At 45.2% G+C, this 21797-nt stretch overlaps 1 protein-coding gene across 4 annotated transcripts in view; it reads right to left on the bottom strand.

Annotated features, from left to right (window-relative positions):
• LOC143478186 (LINE-1 reverse transcriptase homolog) overlaps nucleotides 1-4499 on the bottom strand; it is a 37646-nt gene extending 33147 nt beyond the window's left edge. For all 4 annotated transcript variants that reach the window (XM_076977148.1, XM_076977147.1, XM_076977150.1 and 1 more), the window contains exon 1: nucleotides 4373-4499. The gene's annotated coding sequence lies outside the window, so the exon portion shown is untranslated. The remainder of the gene's footprint in view (nucleotides 1-4372) is intronic.
• Nucleotides 4500-21797: the final 17298 nt, after the last annotated feature.

Here is a 21797-nt window from a genome sequence, read left to right as displayed (position 1 = left end):
AGTGACACCTGGAGGGGCGTGATTGGGAGGAACGGCCTCCCCGATCTGAACCAGAGTGGTGTTTTGTTATTGGACTTCTGTGCTAGTCATGGTTTGTCCATAACGAACACCATGTTCGAACATAGGGATGTCCACAAGTGCACCTGGCACCAGGACACCTTAGGTCGGAGGTCGATGATCGACTTTGTTGTCGTTTCATCTGATCTCCGGCCCTATGTTTTGGACACTCGGGTAAAGAGAGGGGCTGAGCTGTCAACTGATCACTACCTGGTGGTAAGTTGGATCCGCTGGCGGAGGAGGAGGCTGGACAGACCTGGAAGACCCAAACGCATGGTGAGGGTCTGCTGGGAACATCTGGCTGAGCACTCTGTCAGGGAGGTCTACAACTGCCACCTCCGGGAAAGCTTTTCCCAGCTTTCGAGGGAGTCGGGGGACATGGAGTCTGAGTGGACCATGTTCTCCGACTCTATTGTTGAAGCTGCTGTACTGAGTTGTGGCCGAAAGATCACTGGTGCCTGTCGCGGCGGCAATCCCCGTACCAGATGGTGGACACCGGAAGTACGGGATGCCGTCAAGCTGAAGAAGGAGTCCTATCGGGCCATGTTGGCCACTGGGACTCCAGAGGCAGCTGATAGGTATTGGCAGGCCAGGCGTGTGGCGGCTCAGGCAGTGGTAGAAGCAAAAACTCGGAGCTGGGAAGAGTTTGGTGAGGCCATGGAGGAGGACTATCGGTCGGCCTCAAAGAAATTCTGGCAAACCGTCCGGCACCTCAGAAGGGATAAGCAGTACTCTGTCAACACTGTTTACAGTGCGGGTGGGGAGCTGTTGACCTCGACTGAGGATATTGTCGCAATACCACTGAGGTGGTTCGCAAACTCCCCAGTGGCAAGGCAGCGGGAGTGGATGAGATTCGTCCTGAGTATCTTAAGTTTCTGGATGTGGTGGGGTTGTCTTGGCTGACACGCCTCTGCAACATCGCATGGCAATCTGGGACAGTTCCCCTGGAGTGGCAGACTGGGATGGTGGTTCCACTTTTTAACAAAGGGGACCGGAAAGTGTGCCCCAATTATCGGGGTATCACACTTCTTAGCCTTCCTGGTAAGGTCTACTCTAGGGTACTGGAAAGGAGAGTTCGGCTGATAGTCGAACCTCGGATCCAAGAGGAACAATGCGGTTTTCGTCCTGGCCGTGGAACACTGGACCAGCTTTATACCCTTCATAGGGTGCTTGAGGGTTCATGGGAGTATGCCCAACCAGTCCACATGTGTTTTGTGGATCTGGAGAAGGCATTCGATCGTGTTCCTCGTGGTATTCTGTGGGGAGTGCTCCAGGAGTATGGAATCGGGGGTCCTCTACTAAGGGCTGTCCGGTCTCTGTATGATCGGAGCAGGAGTTTGGTTCGCATGGCCGGCAGTAAGTCAGACCTGTTTCCGGTGCATGTTGGACTCTGTCAGGGCTGCCCCTTGTCACCGGTCCTGTTCATAATTTTTATGGACAGGATCTCAAGGCGCAGCCAAGGGCCGGAGGGAGTCCTGTTTGGAGGCCACAGGATCTCATCTCTGCTATTTGCAGATGATGTTGTTCTGTTGGCAGCTTCGGGCCAGGACCTTCAGCATGCATTGGGGCGGTTTGCAGCTGAGTGTGAAGCAGCTGGGATGAGAATCAGCACCTCTAAGTCCGTGGCCATGGTTCTCGACCGGAAAAGGGTAGCTTGCTCCCTTCAGGTGGGTGGAGAAGTCCTGCCTCAAGTGGAGGAGTTTAAGTATCTCGGGATCTTGTTCACGAGTGAGGGAAGAATGGAGCGTGAGATCGACAGACGGATTGGTGCAGCTTCCGCAGTAATGCGGTCGCTGTACCGGTCCGTTGTGGTGAAGAAGGAGCTGAGCCAAAAGGCGAAGCTCTCGATTTACCGGTCGATTTACGTTCCTACTCTCACCTATGGTCATGAGCTTTGGGTAATGACCGAAAGAACGAGATCGCGGATACAAGCGGCCGAAATGAGTTTCCTCCGCAGAGTGGCTGGGCGCACCCTTAGAGATAGGGTGAGAAGCGCGGTCACTCGGGAGGAGCTCGGAGTAGAACCGCTGCTCCTCCACATCGAGAGGAGTCAGTTGAGGTGGCTTGGGCACCTGTTTCGGATGCCCCCTGGGCGCCTTCCTAGGGAGGTGTTCCAGGCATGTCCCCCGGGGAGGAGGCCCAGAGGAAGACCCAGGACACGTTGGCGAGACTATGTCTCTCGACTGGCCTGGGAACGTCTCGGTGTTCCACCCGAGGAGCTGGCTGAGGTGTCTGGGGAGAGGGAGGTTTGGGTTTCCCTGCTCAGACTGCTACCTCCGCGACCCGGCTCCGGATAAGCGGTAGATAATGGATGGATGGATGGATGGATGTATAGCACCTTTCATACATACATGTAACTCAAAGTGCTTTACAGTATAAATAAAAAGAAACATTAAAAGGAGATAAGACAAAAAGAAAATGTTAAAAGAAATTAAAGATAAAAACATTAAAATAACAAAAAGTTTAAAAAAGTAAAGTAAATAAGATAATAAAAAGTAAAGTAAATAAGATAAAACTATTAAGATAGAGTTTCTTAACTAAAAGCGGATCTAAACAGGAATGTTTTGAGACTGCTCTTAAAACTATGCAGGGATGAAATGCCTCTGAGCTCTTCAGGAAGAGAATTCCAGAGCTTTGGGCCATAGTGGCTAAAAGCACCCTCGCCAATCTTTAATCGGCTTTTAGGAATCACCAGTAGATTACTATTTGAAGACCTGAGAGACCTGACTGGAACATATCTAACCATCATTTCACTCAGGTAAAGAGGGGCAAGACCATGAAGACATTTAAAAACCATGACTAGAACCTTAAAATCTATTCTAAAGCTGACAGGTAACCAGTGCAGTGAGTGGAGTGCAGGTGTAATATGATCTCTCTTTCTCCTGCGGGTCAGAACCCTTGCAGCCGTGTTCTGAACTCGCTGTAGGTGCGAAATAGAGCTCTTTGGAAGAGCAGATAGAACAGCGTTACAATAATCTAGCCTTGATGTGATAAATGCATGGACAAGTTTTTCACTGTCAGCAGGAGAGAGCATATCTCGGACCTTAGCGATGTTTCGAAGATGAAAGTAAGCTGTCTTGCATGTAGTCATGAATAAAGCATGTCCAAAGTGAACAGCCATGTTTGACCTCCAGTCTGGAAAGACTAGAGCCAGTGTGCTTACTTCAGTTGGCTGTCCAGTAATGCTGATATCAAAATAGTTGTTAATGGCAGTATAAGGAAAAGTTATCTCGTTCTTTTAATGCTTCCCATCTATTAAAGCAACCGGAGCCTCTCTCCACTACATTATACACGAAAAATGGCGAGACACCCCCTTTTTTCGTGAACACACCCTTTTTGAATAAAGAACCAACTTCAGCCGCCGAATAAGGAGCTGCGAATAAGTAACCAAACGAATCTGAAACTGCGAATAAGTAACCAAAAAAAAAAAACCCTGAATTAACTATTAGTCGACTAAAGGGAAAATCTGACAAATCAGATTCGACTATGAAAATCCTTAGTTGAAGACACCTCTAGACACCTCTAGTAATAGTAATAGTAGTGGTAGCAGTAGAAGTAGTAGTAGTAGTAGTAGTGATAGTAGTAGTGGTGATAGTAGTAGTATTGGTTATGATAGTAGTAGTAGCTGTAGTAGTATTAGTAGTAGTATTGGTAGTGGTAAAGCTTGAAAGAACTGTACAGCACTGACAGTGATGGTATCACAAAAAATATCCAGAATGTTTCACTTTTGAAAAGTCGTAATCAGATCTTGACATAAAGTATGTTGAGGAGAAATTATATGACATAGAATTGTAATCATTCAGCATTTATAGCTATAGTATATTCATAAAAACATGAAATACTCATTTTTAATACTAAAATAGTAAATACTAAAATTACATATTTATATTATTCAGATTCACACTGCATAAGCTGATACTTTTATTGTTGTTTTGACTCATTGCAAGTCATATAACTGAATCTTCCATTTTTAGCACTGGCACATTCAAAGCTTCCAGAGCACGTACTTATTTAGGTTATTTACAAGTCTGTGTATATCCCGACAGTGTCCTGAATTTGTCCTGACAGTGCTCATCAATCTGACACTCAGGTCACCATGATGCTGGTAGATGTCATGGAAACCCCAGCTAACATGTTGCACTTTTCAATGTATCTTTTGAGACTTCAATCAGGAACTAAGCAATGTATGGAAGTACATAAACAAGACAGACTTTGCCTTTACCATAATGACCACCCAAACACGCTAAAGCCATCACAGTGAAACAGAAACAGAACCAAACCATGGGATGAAGCATAAGAATATACCTGCACTTACTTAAAGACAGGGAGAACCACTCCGCATCAGATAATGTGAAGAGACTGGATAGCCATGATGCAAATGTCCATTTAAATGTTGAGATTTTATCCCAGTGTTACGTGACTAGTGAGAAAGAGAAACTGCTTATCATCACACAGACTGACTGGTTCAGATGATCCACCTTTCCTATGTTAACTGAAGCTCCTCCCAGTTTGTTTACCTGTAAACAAAAGATTCTGAGGTAAAATTGGAAGGCAGCAGTCAAAACACACAACTAGTGCTCAGTGTAGGATTCCTGCTCTTATTCTAACAATAAAATGATATCAAATAATATATTTGAAAGACCATTATAGTGCAACAAATAACACAAATGCAGGATACACCAAATGATACAATTAATGATACAGATACAATGATAAATGCATAATTCTGGATGGAATAAGAGATAGGTAGATCATATTTGTAATTCTGCCTTGCCAAGCCCTGAACAGGAAAAACTCCTTTCATATTTAGTTGAACCTTTCCATTATTTACTATAAACAGCTATTCACACTCCATTAGACTTAAACTTGTCTTGTCATTTGTAATTACCAATATTGCACTTTAATTGTTTAACTGTGATTATACACTTCAATTGTTTACCTGTGCCATATAGTTTTCTATATAGGGCCAACAAAATATCTTCCATTTTATATGTTATGCAAATGAAGTGGACAATAAAGTTTTTCTGATTTCTGAAATATCACGTTTCTGACCTAGACACACAGCGTTCAGTGATCGTTATTAAAAGTATTGTGAGACGAGGGTTACATGGAGTGATCTTTATTATCCATGACACACAGCAGAACACGAATGCAAACAGAGAATACAAAAACGGACGTTGCAGCAGATGTTTGAATAAGAGGGACCGGGACCGGTTCGACACGCCAATAGTACAGAGCCAGAGACCCTTCCAGTTTGGCTCAACATTGTGCAGCGTGGATGGCAGGTACGTGCGGGCCTATAAGGGGCGCAGACAGTGATGTACTACACTACACTGACTGAGAGGGAGGTAGCGGCTGTGTGTGACTGCAAGTAGGTCTGCCCCCTAGTGGTGGGGACCGGGAGCACCGTTACGTGTATTCATGTAGCCGGGCAGAACAACAACAAACGCGCATGCGCAAGTAGACACGTTAAGAGCACATGGGTGGGGGTCAGCAGAGACGAGAGACAACGGTGTGTGGTCACTGTAGTGCAGTCAGAGTGAAAAATATCGTCCCACATTCTGTGATGGCTGGGAGGAACTGGAGAGATGTCGCCTTCATGTCTGAGCTAGTTCATTTTGTCGGTGAAGGTGCTGATCAATATCTAAATCCTTTTAAGTTGATTACATCTGGCCACACAGCGAGAGCTGACGCCGGCTTGCTTTGCTTTATCATATGCTGAAAAAATATTCTGGGGAGAAGCTTTTTTATTGTGGACTTTTATTATGATAATGATGAAGTTGAGTGCGGTTCCGTAACCGAGGGAAGGTCTTTGGATATTTCCTGTAATTTTGTACAATAGTGTATGATTGTTGATTTGTTCAATAAGTAGGTTCAGCCACAAGATTATCATGTTTGGTTTTCTAAACATATACTTCACATTAAAACGGATGAATGGTGTTACTCTGTTGAACACTTAAAGAAATGTTCACTTGACTTGAAATTTTATATACAGTCATGGCCAAAAGTGTTTCTCTCAGGCAATTATTGCAATTACACTTGTTTTGTTATACACGTGTTTATTTCCTTTGTATGTATTGGAACAACACAAAAAACAGGAAAAAAAGGCAAATTTGACATAATTTCACCCAAAACTTTCAAGCATGTGATGCTCATTCAAACTCGCCTGTGATAAGTAACAGGTGTGGGTAGTTTTAAAAAAATCCACACCTGAAACCAGATAAAAAGGAGAAAAGTTGACTCAACCTTTGCACTGTGTGACTGTGTGCGCCACACTAAGCATGGAGAACAGAAAGAGGAGAAGAGAACTGTCTGAGGACTTGAGAACCAAAATCCTGGAAAAATATCTCAGGGTTGCAAGTCCATCTCCAGAGATCTTGATGTTCCTTTGTCCACTGTGTGCAACATGATCAAGAAGTTTACAACCCATGGCACTGTAGCTAATCTCCCTGGACGTGGACGGAGGAGAAAAATTGATAAAAGGTTGCAACGCAGGATAGTCCGGATGGTGGATAAGCAGCGCCTATCAAGTTCCAAAGAAGTTCAAGCGATCCTGCAGGCGCAGGGTGCATCATTGTCAGCTCAAACTAACCGTCGACATTTGAATGAAATGAAACACTACGGCAGGAGACCCAGGAGGACCCCACTGCTGACACAGAGATGTAAAAAAGCTAGACTGAAGTTTGCCAGAATGTATGTAAGTAAGCCAAAGTCCTTCTGGGAAAACATCTTGTGGACAGATGAGACCAAGATGGAGCTTTTTGGTAAAACACATCATTCTACTGTTTACCTAATATGGAATGAGGCCTACAAAGAAAAGAACACAGTACCTACAGTCACATATGGTGGAGGTTCAAAGATGTTTTGGGATTGTTTTTCTGCTTCTGGGTGCCTTGACTGTGTGCAAGGCATCGTGAAATCTGAAGATTACCAAAGGATTTTGGGTCGCAACGTAGGGCCCAGTGTCAAAGCTGGGTTTGCGTCCTAGGTCATGGGTCTTCCAGCACAATGATTCCAAACATACTTCAAAAAGCACCCAGAAATGGATGGAAACAAAAATAAAAATGTGCCATATTTTGTCAATTGTGATATTTTTTTTGTCTAAATTTGTCCTCCGCTTTTACCCATCTGTGCAGTTACAACCTACACACACACAGGGCTGGTGTCACGTCCAGCCCCTCCCTCCTCCCTGGTCCCGCCTAGCTCCCGCTCCCATTCGTCCCTTCGTCTGTCTGTCACGCCCTCGCCGTTAGTCTCGCACACCTGAGTCTTGTTTCACCGTCTCGTCTCTGTGTATAAAGAACCCCGAGTGTTTCATTCCCTTGTCGGTCATTCCCTGTACGTGAGTCCTCGCTGTTCCTGTCTTGCCTTCCTTCTTCTCTTCTTTAGTCTCGCCCTGTTTCGCTCCCTCTCCTCGTCCGTTGGTTATTGTTCCCTGTGTTTTACGCTTGTTTATCACTGCTTTTGTTTCCCGTCATTAGTATGTTATGTTTCACTCTCTCATGGTCTATGTAGTTATTCGTTATGCTGTAGTGTTGCCAGTATTCCGTTTGCCCCCTGTATTGATTGCATCTCGTGTGTTTTGGTCTGTTATCAGGTTCTCATGTGTTCGCTTCTCCCTATTGCTTACTTCACCGTTGTAGTAGCGTCCTTTTCGTAGCGTTTACTTTAGCTTCCTTGTTTCGTGTATGCGCTGTGTCTATTGTGTTGGGTTTGTATCGTGTTTCCCTTTGTGTATTGTCTGGTAGGGTTGTCTGTCTCCTTCTAGTTGGTCTCTTAAGCCCCCCGCACACAGCGAGCAACTAGCTGAGCAAACGGTCACGCGTGCCCGTTTGCTCAGCTAGTTGCTCGCCGTGTGCGGACGCTTGAGACAGAATTCTCTGCCTCTTGAGCCTGTGAGACATTTATCTAACGTGTTTGATATTTTCAGGCACGCGTGCCCGAAATCTCACCGTGTGCGCTCGGCTGAGCAATTTGGCTCAGCAACTTTTCGTCACCAGCCAATTGGAAGCTCGCTTGGCGTCACATGACACTTCGGCGTTTACGCCGTTAACGGCCATCACTAAAGCCTGGTTCACACTACACGACTTTTCAGTCGTCAGGTTTTTGTGCCGTTCGCACTACACGACTGGTTGTGCTGTAATCGCAAGTCTTTCAGTTGTTGTGGCGTTCACACTACGACTGATCGGCGACGCGGGCTCACGAATTACACGACTGGGGAATCGCCGACTCATCTGGCTGCCGTCCAAAAACACGAGAACACGAAAACGAAACTCTCCCAGAACCAGCAACACCACGTAGAAGAAAAAAACAATGTACATGTACTCCACATTTTCGTTATTGTTATTTATTTTTTTTTACCGTTTATACACTCCATAGTCCCAAGTTGCCAGAATTATTTCATCTCTCCGTTGCAGTGAACATATAATCAATCGCACTATTTCTCCAGTGCTGTCACAATAACTTAAACACAGTGTTGTAGTAAAGTTGTAAGAAAGGTGATGATTTTGTGTGTTTGCTGGGTTACTGTTTTGAAAGCATTCTTGAAAGTTTTTTACATTCTTCAGAGATATCTTCAGCGGTGCCGCGGTTCTCTCTCCGCGTTCCCATTGGCTGTAGCTAGACGCTGCTGCCGACTCGCAGTGGCCGACTGCTAGATATTAAACATGCTAGATATCTGCCAGTCGTCTGCGACCAGTCGGCGACGGCTCGGCGAGCGTCTTTCAGCAGTTCACACTACACGACTGAGCGAGCGACGAGTGATCGCCGATTCGCCTCCGACCACAGTTTTTGTCGGCGATCAGTCGGCGACTGAAAAACCAGCCTAAAATCGTGTAGTGTGAACCAGGCTTAATCAAAAGTAAAGAAAGAAGTTGAACAAATAATAACAACCATGAAATTTAAGATAACATGGCTTATTACATCGAATTTGGCGATAGAACAAGAAAATAATCATTTAATCAATTCGGTGTCGTGAAACATGTCTTTATGAAACATAGCAGCATTTTTATTTGGTTGAGACGCCATATACTGACGACACCGAATTAGGGTTGCCTGTCTGACAAAAAACAAGGACACTGTCATACTGACACAGTGGGGGGTGGTGGGTGGCGAGTGTAAATTGTTGACGGAGGGGGGGGGGGGGGGTGGCGTAAAATGTTACCGGGGGTGTCAAATGGACACAGCGAGAAAAAAAGACAGATTTAAAGTGTGCAGAAACAGTCTAAATAGTCGTTTGAACTAACCTAGTGAAAACCAGGACATTAAATTAATTTGTTTTTGCCGGGACCGAATATTAAAAAGAAGGAAAACCGGGACAGTCACGTGAAAACCGGGACAGGTGGCAAACCTACACCGAATTGATTAAAGTATTATTATTTTATTCTATCGCCGAATTCGATGCAATAAGCCATGTTAACTATCTTATATCTCATGGTTGTTGTCTCCTCTTGTATCTCATTTATTATCTGTTCAACTTCTTTCTTTACTTTTGATTACTACTTTTGATGTATATTTGATATATATATTTTTGCATGTAGCTGTATTCTATCCAGTTAACTACTTACCAGGGGCTATGCTCTTCTTCAACTCGACTTGGATTTAGCAAAAAACAACACAGAAATTGTATAAATGTATTTATTAGAAAAAAAGTAATAGAAAAAAAATTATTTTACAGTTTTCATAATGAACAAGTTACGGCAGCTCCGCAACTTGTTCTTCTTTTGGTCTACGCTACCGTTAGTACCACGTGACACTGAAGTGTCATGTGACTCCAAGCGAGCTTCCAATTGGCTGGTGACAAAGTTGCTGAGCCAAATTGCTCAGCCGAGCGCACACGGTGAGATTTCGGGCACGCATGCCAGAAAATATCAAACACGTTAGATAAATGTCTCACAGGCTCAAGAGGCAGAGAATTCTGTCTCAAGCATCCGCACACGGCGAGCAACTAGCTGAGCAAACGGGCACGCGTGACCGTTTGCTCAGCTAGTTGCTCGCTGTGTGCGGGGGGCTTTAGTTTTGTTCTCCCCCTGGATTCTGTTTATATTACGTGGTGTTTGTATTTAATAAATTAGTTAAATTGCACTTGCGTCACTCCTGCTACCTCCTGCCCCCGTGAAACGTTACAGCTGGACTGGGACAGAAATCGGCCCCTCATAATTAGCGAAGCACAACCGACTTGTAATTTATGTATGTGGGGTACGATGTGGAAAAAAAATTTAACTATTACTGGTTAAAGTTAGATTCAGTCTTAGCATTATTATATCACAATCACTTATGATTTTATTGAAATCATCTCTAATATGTATTTTCTGAATTTCTCTGATATAACAGCTCAATTCTAATTCTTCAGGTTAAAAGGTGCTCCCTCCTTTAAACAGCTATGGCATGTATTTGTATCTGGCTACAAACAAAGCTGCTTTAAGAATTCATGCAACACAAACATGTCAACCATTTGACACCGTTTTACTCTTATTCAGTGTGGGCATATATTTTGCTAATATTACTTTTATATTTTTTTACACTTAGTCATGCTTAAATTGCAAAGCTTTTTAAAAATCATTTATAAGTTTTAAAACCTGTTGAACCACAGCATAGAGGCTACAAATTCAAACTACTATGCAACGTTTCAACACACCTTTAACCTAAATATCTAAAATGCTATGATAGCCTAAAATGAACACTTGCTGCTCATCCAACACTTCTCTTGAACATTTGCTATTTTATCCGAATAAGGGCACATGGCTGCCAGATTTTGGGAAGTATGCAAATACCAATTAATACTGATACTAATCAATCTCCATTGCTCATCATTCTCATGTAATAAAGTCCCTGTGTTATCCTAACGTTACTACCTGCTTATGTACTACACTTTCCTCTCAGTCTGTCCCTCGGTTTCTCTTTCACAAACCTGCATCTCTGACTGCTGCTCTCCCTGTCTGCTGCTGCTGTCTTCACCTACAGAGGACGTGGAGGCTACAGCAGCGAACATGTCTGTGATTTTTACACATTTTGTAGCATCTACATGGAGACTCTTACATTTCTTCGCGCGTAACTTCTCCGCTCCCCCTTTCTGCCGCTTCTGTTGCTCCATGCTGCCTCTCCTTTAACAACGCGCTCAACACTGAATGTAGCAGGAGTTACAGCGGACCATGCAGAGAAAGGGTGGGGCCGCTTTCGTCCTAAATCCTGATTGGTTCAGTCCACTATCTATATCGAAGATGGGCCAATGGGCCACCCCCTCTAAATTATGGGCCGGTCTATTAGAAAAAAGGGAAGAAAAAAAAAATCCATCGCCCCCTGAGGACTGTCGGCCCACCGGGCAAATGCCCGGTACGCCACACTACCAGTCCAGCCCTACACGCGCACACACACACACACACACACACACACACACACACACACTAGTGATTACTAGGGTGCTGTGGATCACACGTGCCCAGAGCGGTGGGCAGTCCTAGCCCGGCGCCCGGGGAGCAGTTGGGGTTAGGTGCCTTGCTCAAGGGCACCTCAGTCATGGCCTCAGGTCTGGGAATCGAACCCACGACCCTCCGGTCACACGACCAGTTCCCTACCACCAGGCCATGACTGCCCCAAAGCACTGGAGAGTTCTAAAGTGTCCAGCAATAAGTCCGAATCTTGGAGAGACTTGGAGCAGTTTGCAAAAAAAGTGTGGTCCAAAATTCCAGTTGAGAGGTGTAAGAAGCATGGTGATGGTTATAGGAAGCGACTGATTTAATTTTTTCCAAAGGGTGTGCAACCAAATATTAAGTTGAGGGTGCCAACAATTTTGTCCAGCCCATTTTTGGAGATTTGTGTGAAATTGTCAAATTTGCCTTTTTATCCTCAGTTTTTTGTGTTGTACCAATACACACAAAGGAAATAAACATGTGTATAACAAAACGTGTAATTGTAATAACTTTCTGGGAGAAATACTTCATTTTCTGGAAAACATTCGGAGGTGCCAACACTTTTGGCCATGACTGTAATATATATATAGCAGAACTAACAAAACCCAAAAAGAAGATGCACGACTACGCCACCTAGGGGAATTTCACCCCAAGGAATTATACTGGGGCAAATGAAAGCCTCAGCACCAACTAAGACCATTAAAGAAAAGGACACAAGACCACTGGACCAGAGAGGTAGTTCCAATAATTTCTTTAATATAAAAATATAATTTTGAGCAACTCTTTATAAAAAATATAATTTCCACAGACTCACATTGACAAGTAAAACAAGGAACAGGGCTGCGGCCTTGGTAATTAAGAGGGGAGCTAGGGGATCACCTCTATACTATACGCTCACCGTGACCACACTTCACACTCAATACTCTCCGCTACCAAACCCGTGCACAAGATTCCACCACCTGGGACATCTGCCTCTGTCCGGCCTGCAGCTCCTGCCCTGCACAAACAATCAAATAATTACACAAAACCAAGACAATGAGAGGACCAGTAAATAAACAAACAAAAGAAAACTTCCTCACGAACACACCAACACAACACCCTTCACAAACACAACACGAAAAACCAAACGCTTTGCAGCGCAGTTTGGCACCAACACTAAAGAAACCACGAAAGAAATCACACCACCAAATCACTGCAAACGAAAAAGGGATAAAGAAATAAAAACCACACACACTCAACCAAATCAAACGTGTAAACTAAGAAAAAGGTCGCCGCCAAACTAAGCCTAAAAACGTAGTAAGTAAACATAGAAAACACGAAACACACGATCACTCGGACAATGTGAATCACAAACACCCCCAAACAAAACACAGCACAAAACAAAACTGAATAAAACAAATCAAAGCAAAACAAAACAACAGCACTGCCGGCTACTGGAACCACGCAGCAAACTATCCTTGGGCGAAAGTCTATAATGCTGTTATCTTCTTTCCCCCTTATGACTGGAATCCGCTCATTGCTCCGACAGCCACTGTGAATTCTTCAGAACAGCGTGATGACTAACCAGGTTGTTCTCAAAGGGCACATAGCAACTGCCCACCCGTGGTAGATCAGCGCAGTAATTCTCATGACGCGCCCACCGAACTTGACGGTATTAAGCCGGTCCACCAAAGGAAGCCAGGCCCAACACCAATAACTTGGCACCACTAATTGCGCATTTCCACTAGGGCCTGCTAGTGGTGCTGGAGAAGCGGGATGACAGAAGGGAGTCTGCCCCAGTAACCACACCCCCGCTATTTATAAGGCCAGGATAAACCTGCCCCGCAACTCACACGGCTCCACCGCAATTTATAATTAGGGAGGGAATTAGTGAGATTGCCCCAACAATCTCACTCTACCACATATATATATATATATATATATATATATATATATATATATATATATATATATACACATACAGTGGCGTGCATATTGTCCTTTATCAACGAAAATGCCCTTTTGAAACTTCGTTTTTTTTTTTATCATCATTTTACTGAGGTCGGTTGAAATGATCTTTTGAAAACCTGAGCGATTAAAAACAATGCCCTGAAATGCGCACACACCCGACCTCTCTCTTCCTTTAACACCAGATGCGCTGCAGCAGCAGTTCAGTTCAGCGAGTGGAAGGAAGCGTCTTCAGCACAGTACGCACGGTCACAGATAGACTTCTTCTCCCGTCCCCACCAGCCAGGTCACATACACATCAAGTCAAATCTACCGTTTGCCCTCTAAGCCCAACGTGACAATTTTCTTGTGCAGTAAAATGTCTCATACAGCACCAAACCAATACAAATAATGAAGGTAGAGTTTGCAAATCTATGTATTAAGCTGAACATCTTCTGTTGTATAGGTTTTGTTAGGCAACATAAATTAACACATTCGTTTGTGAAAGAAGAAACGGGAAGTTCCCCATTACCTGTGAAAAATGCCCATCTGCATTCATGTAATGACAACACTCAGTATAACTCCTTCTCCTGCTTATTGGTCTTTTTACTGTTTTAATTGTAGGCCTATATTGATTTACTAATTGCAAAATATATGCAACAAGGCCTGCAGACAGTGGAGGGTAAACAGAAGTTAACTGAAGCACATGACTGTATATAGTTAATATTGGATATGAATTTTATCAGTTGGCTGCGTGACTTTTCTCCATTGAAAACTCACGTTTACAGAATGTTACAAATAAAATGTCAAACTTCATTCAACATGTGCTTGTAATTTTTTTATAATTAAGTTCTCCACGTGCGCTAAAAAAGAGCCCTTCACCCCCCCAGCCCCCCCGAGCACTTGCCCCCCAAAATGTCTGTGCACGCCACTGTGTGTATATATATACACCCAGTAAATTTAGTACTAAATCCTAGTTTTAAAATATATATATAAAAAAACACTATCACTGTGAATGAAGTCCAAGTATTGTAACCATGTTACATAGACAAATGTAGCATTGGGTGTCTTGCCCAAGGACTCTTATCATGGCGTGCTTACTCAGTTATGGAATCAAACCAGAGTCTGCCGCAGAGGTGTAACATACTGCATATGAAACACATTGCCTTTTTGATCAGCCACCATTCAGTGAGTGCTGCAGGCTAAGGCCGGACTGGGAGCAGCCTCGCTTGCCTCTGGAATGACGATGTGCCGGTGGTTCGGGCCCTGGCAGAATGAAGGCATGCACTACAGGCACACGCAAAGGTTCACTTCCTTATTTGGTATGAGGATGTGGTTGCAAAAAAAATGTCTGGAGGTAGATAACAGCACAACAATGCTGATGTTGAAAGAGGGGGTGCTCTTGGCCAGCTGACGTACGCTAGTGCAACATCTACACATGAATCCAAATAAAAGATTGAATAAATGAAGAAAGCTTTATTGCGGATGATATGGAAACCTCGGCTTTGTGCTGTAGTCACGGGCCCGGTTCACTGCAGTGAGAAAGACGTTTGCTAATGTAACCCTGCCTACCAAGGCAGTCTCTGCCGGGACTAGTCGTTTTCGGTATCGTAGGGTTCGTATAGGAGGACTGCGGTAGCGAATACAAATCAGTATATTACGCCCTTTATACCCACAATAACACAATTCCACCAATAAAGTTGCAGGACGGATGTATTGTGTTACACAAGGTGAAGTGATTAAAATACACTATAGCATGAGGACCAACAACCATCTACACAATACATAAAATGTCAACATTAACACTACAAACATTCACAAGTTCACAGAATTAGAACAGTCATTACATTTCAGTCCTATGTTGAATTCAGCAGTAGAAAGGAAAAAAAAAACAAAAAAAAAAACAGTCCTTTTCCTGGGATTCTGAGATGAGAAAATTATGTGTGAAAAATTGAGTAAAAAAGGAAAAAAATATGTATGTGTGTGCGTTTGGGGGAAAATAGGTCTGCGATCCGATGTTTAAACAGTGCAATTTCCCAGTCCTACCACTCCGTGACCAACAGCAGTCCACTGAAGGCGGAGGACAACGTGACGGTACGACGATGGAATCCTCAAAGACGACGATGAACGGCGCTACAATGGAGCATAAAAAAAACCAGCCTGCACATACGTGCAGAGCGATAAGCCAGTTTCCAATCCCTCAACATTTATCAATCATCACAAATCAAGAATCTTGTACATACTTCAATAACACATAACATGAAATTACAACAGCTTTATACATTGAATACGTTTCCGCTCTCCCTTTCCCCCACATGCAATAGCCAACTCTTCTAGCAAAGTATGAATAACTCTCAGAATTCATTCACAACAGAAACGTATCCTGACTGGTTTCTTACTCATTTCTCAAACACTGAACAAGGTAACTAATTCTTCCGTACATGAACGATTAGCCATTTAGCTCACAACTTACCAGGATATCTTCAAATAACAATTCTTTAACAATTCTTCAGTGTTTGAGAAAAAAAAAACGAAATCATAACTTCTTAAAAATCAACTCCATTCCTTTCGTTAACAATATTAAATGTTTAACCTAACTAACTCGACGTACAGATGTTTTCCCTATCTCCGTGTGTGGCACGGTGGAAAAAAACCGTTTGGAAAAAAAAACCGTTTGGAACAAAACCGTTTGAAAAAAAACAACGGATCACTCCTCATATGAGGAGAGGGGCCCAAGGAGCGTCTGCTAATATTCTATCCTTAATGTAATATTAAGGCAAAATCGCCTGTAAATAACGAATGAGAAAAGGAAAAAAAAAATAATAATAAAATCAGTGTATGAGTGAGACACAATAATTCACCAGGGTTACACTCTCCCCCTCTAGACTGCATGAGTCCCTTCATGCAAGTATGGGTTGACAGGGACTTGCAGTGAATCAAGAAGCGCAGTCTCAAAATTTTTAAAGAATGAGCTAATGGCTAGAATCAGGGGTGTCCCTAACTCATCATAAGTAAGTTTATGAGGCTGGCGCTTTGGCCTGCTTGAGCGTCTGACCTCAGGCAACCCTTGCATGATTTCACCTTCAGAGTTTACAGGCTCTGGATTTAGGGAACATGCAAGTTCTGGCTCATGGATGTCTATCACAACATAGTCTGGCCTCGAAGCTCTCTTTGACGAGCTAAAAACATCTACCTCGGTAGGGCTTGCTTGGGGCTCAGGCTGAACTTCACCGCCCGATGACTCAAGTTGGACTTCACTACCTGATAGCTCAGGGACCGGTTCAGGTGTCAGCGGAGCCGCCGTGGGTACTCCAAGATATGATCTGGCAGTTGGCTCTCGCACAGGGCCATCCTCCAACACAAAAGGTCCCCTAGTGATAAAGTTTGGCACTTGGTTAACTGGATACAGCTCATCCATACTATCTGATGACTCACTCCTTACATCATCGGAACATCCTGGCTGGTTTTTAACAGGTTGGGCTCTAGACCTCAGCCTCCTTGTGACCTTTTCCTGAGAACTCGTCTCCTCGGTGTCCGGCACAGGTAAGAACCCACATGGCAGAAGAAGGTCTCTATGTAGAGTCCTATGGGCCCCGCCCCCCGTTTCAGGCTTAACTACATACACGGGACCCTCACCAATTTCTCTAATCACTATATGGATCTTACGTTCCCACCTGTCTGCCAGTTTGTGCTTTCCCCTTATGTTCACGTTCCGGACAAGGACCCGGTCCCCTACCAGGAGCCTTGCCGCCCTGACCTTCTTGTCAAACTGGACCTTATTTTTCATCCTCATCTTTTGGGCACTCTCAGTGGCTAGAGAGTAGCTCTCCTGGAGGCGCTGTTGAAGGCTCTTGACGTATTCTGAATGTGTCTGAGGATCCCCGGTGTCAGGGCCGACCCCCAGAATGAAGTCCACGGGAAGCCTTGCCTGTCTCCCAAACATTAGCTCGTATGGCGAGTAACCAGTCGTATCGTTCCTCGTGCAGTTATATGCATGAACCAACGGTTTAACAAAGTCCCGCCAATGATGCTTCTCCTTATCCTCCAAGGTCCCTAACATCCCCAGTAGAGTCCGGTTAAACCGCTCCACCGGGTTCCCCCGGGGGTGGTAAGGGGTTGTTCGGACCTTAGTCATCCCCATGACTGAGCAAAGCTCTTTAATGGTCTTGGACTCAAAGTCCCGACCCTGGTCGCTCAGCAGACGACTAGGGAACCCATAATGCACAATAAAGTTCTCCCACAGGGCCTTAGCTACCGTCCTTGCCTTTTGATCCCTTGTGGGTATTGCTACTGCAAATTTCGTGAAATGATCTGTGATGACTAGTATATTTCGTGTATCACGACTGTCTGGTTCCAAGGACAAATAATCCATGCAGATGAGTTCCAGAGGGTACGTTGTCGTGATACTCTCCATTGGCGCTGCTCTCTGCGGGAGGGCTTTCCTCCTAAAGCAACGCTCGCACTTCAAGCACTTCGACTCGACATCCTTGGCCATGCCAGGCCAAAAGAATCGGCCCCGGGCAAGGTGTAGGGCACGCTCAGCACCTAGGTGTCCGACTTCATCATGTACGCCATATAAAGCTCTTTGACGGAACTCCTTCGGCAGTACCAGCTGATATGCAGGTCTGCCATGGCTTAGCCACCTGCGATACAGCACCCCATCTCTAAACTCCAGTCTACGCCACTGCCTTACCAGGAGTTTCACTTCCTCCGGTTCGGATCTGACATCTGCGCTACTGGGCTTAGCTGCCTTCGCCAGAAACCCGACAACGCGGCCAATGTGTGGGTCCTCAGTTTGGGCTCTGCGCCAGTCGGCGGGTGTCATTGATGGCAAGACATCCAGGCCAAAGGAATCAGGTATTGAGGATGCATCAGCAGCAAGTGACTCTGCCATGATTGCGCTTGAGTAGCACCCACCCACGCCGACCACAATATGGCGCTGACATATGGCTGAGAATACTTCACAGGAAATTGAAGTACCGGCCACATCAGCAATCCGTCTCTTAAGGCTCTCGATTCGCTCTTCCTCGTCGATAAAGGCGCAGTCTTCTTGTGGTGGGTCCTGAGGCCGCCGAGATAGCCCGTCGGCGTCTCCATTCGCGTGGCCAGCTCTGTACCTGATGTTAAAACGGTAAGTGGAAAGGGCGGCCAACCACCTGTGGCCAGCAGCATCCAACTTCGCCGTCGTCAAAACGTAGGTGAGGGGGTTATTATCCGTCAGAACTGTGAACTCACCTCCGTAAAGGTAGTCGTGGAACTTCTCACAGACAGCCCACTTGAGGGCTAAGAATTCTAGCTTATGCGTGGGGTAGTTCTGCTCGCTCTTCGAGAGCCCCCTACTGGCATAAGCCACAACTCTGAATTTCCCCTCTTGCTCCTGATAGAGCGCAGCACCCAAACCCTGCCTGCAAGCATCAGTGTGAAGAATGTAGGGTAGCTGCGGATTGGCAAAAGCCAGGGTGGGTGCTGATGTTAACCTATCAATTAGTGTCTGGAAGGCGACATCACACTCCGAAGTCCACTCATCTCCAAACGGGACTTGTAGGTTAGGATGACCCTCCATGCGAGGCCGCTTATACACTTTCCCTCTCTTCTTTGCTGGGTGATAGCCCGCTGTCAGCTGGTTTAGTGGTTTGGCTATCTTTGAGTATCCTTGTACAAAACGCCGGTAGTATCCTGCGAAACCTAAAAAACATTTCAACTCCTTCCTGTTAGAAGGACGTGGCCAAGTCTTGAGAGCTGAAACCTTCTCAGGATCTGTGTGAACCCCCTGAGCGTCTACTACATGACCTAAGTATTTTACAGACATTCTGAAGAACTGGCATTTCTCGGGAGATAACTTCAAACCGTAGTCCCTCAGGCGTGTGAGTACTTTCATTAGTCGAGCCTCATGCTCCTCCAATGTCTCTGAGAAGACTATCACATCGTCCAGGAAAACGAGTACTTCATTCAAATGCAAATCACCAACGCACTTCTCCATAAGGCGTTGAAATGTACTTGGCGTGTTGGTCACACCCTGGGGCATCCGATTAAACTCAAAGAAGCCTAACGGACACACGAATGCCGTCTTGTGCTTGTCCTCTTCCGCCATCTCAACTTGGTAATATCCAGACTTGAGGTCCATCACTGAAAACCACTTAGCACCACTAAGGGCAGTGAAGGCCTCTTCAATGTTCGGGAGAGCATACGCATCTTTAATAGTACGGGTGTTTAACTTCCGGTAGTCAACACATAGGCGGATTGTCCCATTCTTTTTCCGCACAATAACAATTGGGGATGCAAAAGGGCTCTCTGATTCTCTGATGATCCCCGCATCAAGTAATTCTCTGAGATGTTGCTTTACAGCCTCTCTGTCACATGGGTGGATGGGTCTTGGTCTTTCTTTAAATGGAGCATCATCCTGCAGTCTGATGCGATGTTTGACTGCGGTGGTATGTCCATAAGTCAGATCATCTATAGCAAATACTTCAGAAATGCTGCACAGTTTCTCTGTGATATGTCTTTTCCACTGCTCAGTGATAGGCGAATTCTCAAGATCAAATCTGAGCTTACCAGATGATGACTCAGGCATAAGCGCACGTCTGTCAGGACTGAGTGGGGTGATACACTGAGCTACGGATATCTGTGCTAGAACAGTCCGTTGGTGAAGTGTGACATCACGATCACTCACATTATGCAGGACAATTGGGACTTTACAGCTGGCCTCACACGGGACATTCACTAAAGCGGACTCAAGAAGGACTCCACCTGGCAATGGACTGTTTTCATGCGGCTCAAGCACAAAGTCAGTGTGGTGAGCAGTCTTCCCTATCCTAACCGTGCCAGAGGTGCATAGCCTCTGCCGGGCCGGTATGGTAAGAGTCTTAGGCCCTTTCAATTTAACAGTGTGTGCGCGGTTCATGGTGTTATGAACTTGAGCAATATGCTGGAAAAGTTGTGCATAACCGTCATTGGAGTATACACGGAAAAGCGATTTGAGGCCATTTCGCCCAATGCCATGTTGGTAAAGGCGGTCAAGAACATTGGTGCCAATCAATAGGGGAATTTTGCTATTCAAATGATGCTCTGGGACCACCAGCACTAGAGCCATTAAATCGTCTTTCTTCCCAGTTATAGGTTGAGGAAAAGAAATGCTTACTTCAATATAGCCAAGATAGGGAATATTCTGTCCGCCTGCGCCCTCGACTTCAAGAAGAGCATGGATGGGTTGAACAGCAAGAAAGGGCAGAAAGTTCTTGCGAAAAGACTCAGAAATGGTTGTAACCTGGGAACCGGTGTCCAGTATGGATTCACATGGCACCCCTTCAATGAGGACTGATGCTGCACATCGAGGGCCTATAAGCCCTGGGGGTACGGATGACATGATGTGATAGCTTGCTCCAGCATCTTTCTGTGCATTGACTTCACAGTCTACTGTGATGGGACTCACTGTACTCGAGCTCCCAGCCCCTGGGCGTCCCCTAACAGGAGCTGTTAACAGTTTAAAGGGGAGTAAGGGGGGTTCTGCTGTGATCTGAAATGGTATTGCCTCTCCCTCAGTTCGGTTCTTTTTTTCTGAACTAGGTCTGGGTTCGCTTCATGCGAACACCTAGCAGCGATGTGCCCATCTTCACCACACCTAAAGCAAAACCATGCCCTTGGCATCCCAGTGGGCACTGTAGTCCTCTGGTGTGTGGTGCTAGCTACAAGACATCTACTGCGTTCAAAGTTATCAACTTCTCTGGGGTCTCTTGCATGTTGTGACAGTCTCTCCACTTGTTTTGTTAATGCTTCAATTTTCTTCTCCAACCCATTTGTGTCGTCTCTGCCCTCCACTTGTTGGTTGATCGTAACTGCTTTCTTTCCCTGCTTGGCACTCTCACCTTGTTGGTGCTGAGGCATCTGAACAGAGTCAGTATCATAAGCAGGCATGCCAAATATGGAGTGGGCATGTATAGCAGCTCTAGTGGTCCCTAAGTGTTTCTTCATGCGATCATACTTGGCAGACCTACGGTCTTCCTCAGTCCTCAGCATGAGGAGCAGGTCAGAGAAAGCTGGTGGCTCTTCTTTCCTGAGCTCCAGCTGCAGGCTCATAATGAGGTTCTGGTCCCAACAGCCCCTACAGAACTGACAAAGCAATTGTTTGTCTGCATCTCTAAGGGAGGCTCCCCCTCTAGATATGGCCTTGATGAGTAGGGTGTGCAGCCTGTTGAGATAAACAGAGGGCTTCTCCCCATTGTTCTGACTGCAGCTCAAAAAGGTGGCATACAACTCCTCCCCATCTTCGACAACACCAAAAGCGGAGTCAAGTTGAGTCACGTACTTACTTGGTAGTGAATCTATGCCAAGTGGCTTCACTATGTCAGTAGCAGGAGCCGATAGACTCTCAAGGATCTTCCTCACCTTCTGACTGTTGGTCAGGGAAGA

Source organism: Brachyhypopomus gauderio, chromosome 16 (assembly GCF_052324685.1).
Source record: "Brachyhypopomus gauderio isolate BG-103 chromosome 16, BGAUD_0.2, whole genome shotgun sequence".
Lineage (NCBI taxonomy): Eukaryota > Metazoa > Chordata > Actinopteri > Gymnotiformes > Hypopomidae > Brachyhypopomus > Brachyhypopomus gauderio.
This window is presented reverse-complemented; position numbering and strand designations above follow the sequence as displayed.